The sequence below is a fragment of the Acanthochromis polyacanthus genome, chromosome 18, assembly GCF_021347895.1.
Source record: "Acanthochromis polyacanthus isolate Apoly-LR-REF ecotype Palm Island chromosome 18, KAUST_Apoly_ChrSc, whole genome shotgun sequence".
Lineage (NCBI taxonomy): Eukaryota > Metazoa > Chordata > Actinopteri > Pomacentridae > Acanthochromis > Acanthochromis polyacanthus.
In genome coordinates this window covers 16235854-16242518 of record NC_067130.1, presented here as the reverse complement: position 1 = coordinate 16242518, position 6665 = coordinate 16235854, and the positions used below count along the sequence as shown (strand labels likewise).

The 6665-nt window shown below is 38.4% G+C and overlaps 1 long non-coding RNA gene across 1 annotated transcript; it reads right to left on the bottom strand.

The window, feature by feature from the left end:
- Window positions 1-663: 663 nt before the first annotated feature.
- On the bottom strand, window positions 664-5760 carry LOC127530784 (uncharacterized). The gene is made up of 3 exons (XR_007937432.1): window positions 5681-5760; window positions 4239-4336; window positions 664-2825 (listed from the first exon to the last, which is right to left on the bottom strand). It is a non-coding gene; the product is annotated as an uncharacterized LOC127530784 (long non-coding RNA).
- Window positions 5761-6665: the final 905 nt, after the last annotated feature.

The window sequence follows — 6665 nt, the reverse complement described above, 5'->3', positions numbered from 1 at the left end:
CATGAGCTTTACGTGCTGCACGAATCTCCGTCATGCGTCGGGAAGGTTTGCCGAATCCCAATCCATCTGCGGTGTAGGCACTCCCGATGGATCCATCAATAACTCCTTTCTTTAGAAGCGTACGGTCCGATGAGTCTCTGACACCATGTAATGTTGTGGTTTGCATGAAATGAGACGACTTATTGAAGATTCTATCGGAGCTTTATTTGCTGCTCTGCCGCTCACATTGACCTTCATTATAACTGAGGTAAACAACACATCCCAGCATGCATTGCTACTCCCACTTGAACTCTGGTGAGTGATAAGGGACAAAATACTAGTACGCATTGGGAATACAAAACATACTAAAAAGCCAGAATCCAGGATCCTTTCCGGATTGCCACCAAAATTAAATCAGCTCTTCCTCTTACCATAGTCTACTTCCCCTCAAAATTTCATGTGAATCTGCCCAGGCGTTTTTGAGTTATCTTGCTAACAGACGGACACACAAACGCCAGGTGTCCCATAACCTCCTTGACGGACGTAATTAAAGGACATTTATTTCCAACGTAAATGTGTGGTATTCATTGTACTGTTACACCCAGTGTGACTCCTGTCCTATACTGGGATTCACAGCCAGCTAAACTCTCCTCTGTACCGCATCCTCCAAGGAACAGGCCAGTGTGGTAGTTGAATGGATTTTAATACAGAGAAGTGTGAAACTGAAATAAACATACAGAATGCGCTGGTCAATAACAGTACAAACTGCTTAAGACTTCAAACACATCACTGTTACAGGTAAGTATGGATTAATTTAAATAAGAAAACTGCTGCAGGTGACTGGTAAGCAATAAGGTACGTAAGATGAATCAAAGCTAAAGCTAAACTACCCCAAAGCCTGAAACCGTGACTATTATTGTAAATGTAATAACAGACTGACACAACACCGCAAATATATCATGGCAACTACAAATATACGTTCCAACAATATCATCGGCATCTTTACTCACTTATTTTTCCACTCAGAGGGTTACGAACGCACTGGCAGACGGTGACGGTGAAAAGAGGCTAGCATTCTCGTGCTAATGAAGCTGTTAGCACTTCCTGTCAAGCCGATCATTGGCTGAGGCAGCATCATATGATCACTAACTGCAAACAACGCCTAAGACAATTATGCCCCCGGAGGTCCTGGTGGTTCAAACAAATAAGTGAAAGTTACAGTACACTCCCCACCTGGCATTATTATAAAATGCCACAATAACTTATTTACAGAACATAATATCTGATCTCCTGGAGACAACGGAAGGATACACTCTGAGATGGGTACACTCTGGAGAAAGTCTTATTTTGACATTATTTATTTATTAAATAAGACTTTTTTTTAACCCTCTGAGTGGCAAAATAAGTGAGTACTGCTGATATTGTTGGAATGTATATTTGTCGTTGCCATGATATATTTGCAGTGTTGTGAGTGTCAGTCTGTTATTACCTTTCCAATAATAGTCACGGAGCTCTGGAGCCTCTCTTCACATCGTCTTCCACCTGGACTGGTTTGGTCGGGAGCATGTGCAACAAACATTTGAAAAACTCCACTTTAACATCAATGAATGACACTGAAGTTTAATCTCTACATAAATGAGACTGAATCTGAATGTGCTGCTCTGTCATTAACTCCTAAGTTTAGGGAAAGTTCAAACAAAAGAGGACAGTTCAGATAAGACTTGAGAATGAGCTTATTTTGAACAAACATCTCAGACTTTTTGAGCTTCAGCACCTCTAGCAAGATATTTTAACAACAAGCAACTCCAGAGATCCAGAAGTTGGAGAGAGTTAGCTTTAGCTGAGCCAAAGAACATGTGGGACGCTAACCTAGCAAACATTTCTGACGTTTCTCTGTGAATTCTGAGACATAATTTCCTATTTAATGACAGACCTACACATCTGAACTCAGTCTCATTAAAACAGACTCTAATTCAGTGTCATCCATCCATATTAAAGTGCAGTTACCCAAAATGTTTGTTGCATGAGCTCCTACAAAACCTGTCCAGCTGGAAGGCCATTTTGACAAACAGGAAGTGGAAGATTCCAGGCAGATTTATAGAAGGGAGAACCAGACTGTACTAAGTATGGTCGAGTATAGAGGGGTGTTTTGTGGGTTTTTAAGGCTGATAATGATTATTAGTGAGACATTTGGAGTAGATATTCATTTTCAGAGTTAAATTTAGAAGAACACAAACTCTAACAGAAAACTTTGATAATACGTTTTTGTTTTGTTTACAGATGTTAAGTTAAAGGAGTTTTATTTGTGACATATAACCAATCAAATCACTACAGAAGACAGAGCGACCACAGGTAGATAAAGGTTCAGAGCCAACGTAGTGCCACTTTTAAATCGATTTATTACCGTAAATCAGTAAAAAATATTGATAATCAGTAAATCAGTCAGCCCTCAATTACTATAACTCTACAATGTATGTCTCTTTCCTTTGACTTGTTATTTGTACAATATACAATGTATATGATGGTGTTTTTTCATCCCAAAGGCTATACTATGATATTTTCTCAGAGACATACTATGCTACTCTGTTTGTTCTGGCCCTGGGCCGCTGCACTCCTCCTCTGGTGTTTTCTGGATTGTACTCAGCTGCATGCCTTCGTCCATACGGCCTCCGTGGACTCGTCCCGCCTGCCGTCTCTGGAGCTGAAGCTGGATTGGAACAGACCAAAGTACCGTCCAATCACGATGCCAGCTGCCTCTCAAAAGGCTCCTTCATCTGGCGGCACTTCTTCTGAGGGGAAGCTGAGCTTCAGAGAACTTTGGAGATGTGTTCCAGTGGTTGGTGGATCTGTGGGGAGATAGAGAGGGACCTTTGAATTGTTCAGAAAGGAAAACAGGGAACCCATTGTTAGTTTTAGTTTAGGATGCTACTGTGGTGTGTTTTTGGGTTTTAAGAGGTGAAAAGGAAGAGGTTTTTTCATATTGATGATCTTTTACTTCGTTCCTGGCTGGAATGCCCATCAATGTCAACGTGAAATTCACTTTTAGTTCTGTTTATTTTTATTTTACTGACACCCATTTGCTTTTAACCCCCTCATATGTTGTGTTGTTGTAAACTTACTCTTTCAAATAAATACCCGTCTAACCCAGGCGTGAACTAACCGTGACATCACCCGTTGGTTTCAATGCCGAGAAAATGAAGCCCGGATTTTGCTACTTCCTGGTCGCCATTTTGGATTTTTTTGGAGCCAGTGACGTAAAAAGCGTCATCAAAAAGGCTGGACCGGAGAGCAACTCGGGGCAGGACCAGTCTATGGGACTGTCAATCAAGTATAGCCACGCCCCCTGGCTCAGCCAACTTTAACGATTTATTTAAAATTCAGTATTGATTTATTTTAAGATCGGCCACCTGATCTCTCATTTTGACCATGAAAACTAACGGGAAAAAAATCCTGAGCTGGAGAAAATCAGTCTATCAGATTGTATTTTTTCCAAAAATGAATTGGGGTCTATGGAGCAAAAGCTTTTTGGAGCCAACCCTAGCGGACGGCGTGATATTGCAAGTTTTTGACACTTCCGGGTGGTCTTCAATTTTGGAGCCAGATGCTACGTCCACTCTATGGTCTAACCCTCTGGAAACCAGCGTTTGGACTGTTTTTGTGTTGCTGCTCACCGACTTCAGACAGCCGGGACAGAACAACGTTTTGTAGCCCAAAGGCTACTCTGACATTTTTAGAATGACCTGCTATACTATAGGGTTTTTTAATGGTGTTTTTTTGTTGTTTTAGTTTTTTGTTGTTTCTTACCAACATGTTATAAGAATTGGAACAGTTTTAAAAATTACTATACTTTTAGTTGTGCAATGAATTATTATTCTATGGCATTTTTTAGATGACATATTATACTCTGATGTTTTCTTGAATGACATACTATTTTGACAATATACTGCACTGACATTTTTTGAACCACATATCATACATGACAATTTTAGGCAACATCCTATCATTTTGCGCTTTTTGAACCACGTAATAATCTATGGGGTTTTTCTGTCGACATGCTATACTATGAACTACAGGCCATACTATGTTATTCTTGAAAAGTATACTATACTTTGACATTTTCTGAACTACATCCTATATTATGGTGTTACAGTATACACAGAGTGCTTTGGTTACATGTTAATTTATAATCTAGATTTTTTTCTGTTTTGTATTTTGACAGGGTTACCACAGACCTGACCGTGAGCACCGTTGACACCCACCTGAAGGAGATGATGCCTAAGCTCTCAAGGCTGCTTGGTCGTGGTCTTCCTGGTCCTGCTGGAGAACATCTTCAACTACGTCTTCTTTTGAAAACTGTCTGTGGAAAATGTGCTGCTGTTCCAGCGATAAATACCAACAAACTAAAACAAACTTGGTGGATGTGTTGCTTTTAGTGATTTTTTCATGAATAGCAAATATGAGGCTTTTATTTTTCTGGAAGTTAAAGGAAACGTTGCTTATCCGTAGTTTCGCTAACTTAACTTTAGCTGCACTTTCACCATGTTCTAACTTATAGATCTTTTTTGATATTAAAACAGCTACACTTCCTTTGTATATTTGGTCGTTTCTTATGTTGCTGCTGTTTCATTGCAATTATATTTTAATATCATTTTAAATACAGATAATTGAAAAGAAAAAAATGGCTCTGAAATATACTCAATGAACTTAGAAAAAATTCTTAATAATATAAAATGTAACTAACTGCGCTGTATTAATTAAATCAAGATATTTCAAGTTGAAAGAAACAACATTGACTGAAAGATTTCAGTCAATTAAATCTTATATTAATTTACCTAAGAAAACCATCCTTTCATGTCTTACCTTAAAATGACCAACATTTTTTTTAAAAATACAGGTAAAAAAGTAAAAGTTTCACACTGATGAACATTTAATGGCATTAACTCCATTATGAGGAAACAGAAATCCATTTCTAATATTTCTATCAAATATGTTAATGTCTATAAAATATACTAGACATCAATAAAAATGTCTGCATAGTGAAATATATGAAGTCCATCTGCATTTATATGTCATATTGATGTTTAAATAACGGGAACTGCAGCCCACGTTCAGTCAAGTTAGCGGAATTACAGATAAACATCATTTCCAGGGTCCTCTGACAAAATTAAAGCCATGATTTGTTTTACGGAAAAATTACATGATTTAAAAAATGTGACATTGAAAATGTAAATCAAACTGTAATAAGCGCTAGCTAGCTGCTCCACTTGCTCTGAATATTTTTGTTCTCGTCACTGTCAAGCCCAAATGAAAAATTAATCCATATTCTGGCTACATTATGGACGACAGCATTAATGGAGTGACCGGAAGTCAGCCGACCTAGCAGAAGTGCTGATGAGGTCTACTCTGGCACTGATTATTACTGTCACACATGCAGCTTAGAAAATAAATCTTCTACAAGACACAGAGCTGTAGCGCCGTTTCAGTGTGAGCTCTAATGTTTTTCTGTGTGACTGTGTCTGACTTCCTCTAATAAAATCCTCCTGTTTACTGAGAGCTGCAGCTATAGATAAATAGCTATCTACTGATTCATATCAATGCATGCTAGTCTGGTCCGATGCAGTCTCGATGATGACGTTTTACGAGTATGTGAGAACGCAAGTACGGACAGTTACTTAGTGAGAAACAGCCACAGTCTTCTTACCGCAAAGGTACAAAGCTGCTGTCTTCTCCTCCGGAATCAGGAAACGTCTTCAAAGCTTCTTCAAATCCAAATGAAATACAATGAAAAGATCAAACTAACGTCATTGGTGCATTCAGGTGCTGTCGGACAACGAAGTTGTGTTCATGCACTTAAAATGACTACTATAGTCACTTTACCACTGCTGTAGTAACTTTATCCAGACCAAGTTTACAAATGCACAGTGCAATCTATGACCACTGCCACTATCAGTTCAAATCTGCTTGTTTAGTTAGAATTGTTTTGGCTTTTCTTTTTTTTTTTTTTTTACAAAATATGATATTGTGTAGATTTCGGTCAAGGAGCAAAGTAAGAATTTCATTGTACAGTGTAACTTTCTGGTTTTCTGTACATATGATAATAAGCCTCCTGAATTTTGAATTTTCATTTAGTAAATTACGGCCCCATTTGGAGTAAAATATACAACAAAGCAGGGAACTCTGTAAGATGGGGCTACCTTGTGATTGACGGGTCGCTACTGTATCAGGGTGTGCAGTGTCCTTGAGTTCCCATTCATTTGAACTGATTTATTTCATCTACTTTTTAAAAAAAACAAGATGTTGACAGCCAAATTGACCTGATCTGATAGATACAGATATAACATTTATGATAAGAGAAGAAAAAAATAGTATCTACTATAGCAATGTCCCTTTAAAGTGGTCTCAATCCCCCCTAAATATGCAGATTCACTGATGAAATATTGCAGTCCGAAAAGTCAAACTTTGCAATGCTGCAATAAAACATCAACTCTGCTGTCATTTTTTTTGTGACGATAAACTCTCTATCAACATGCAGGATGACAGAGTGTGAAAACAAAGCTTGAAGACACAACTACACATGTGTTACTAATGTACTGTTTGCACTGCGAGAACCTCATGCAGTGCTTTGCTTTGGGAGGATGTATGCATGACTGTGCGTACATGCTCAGCACTACATCAACACCTTGTGC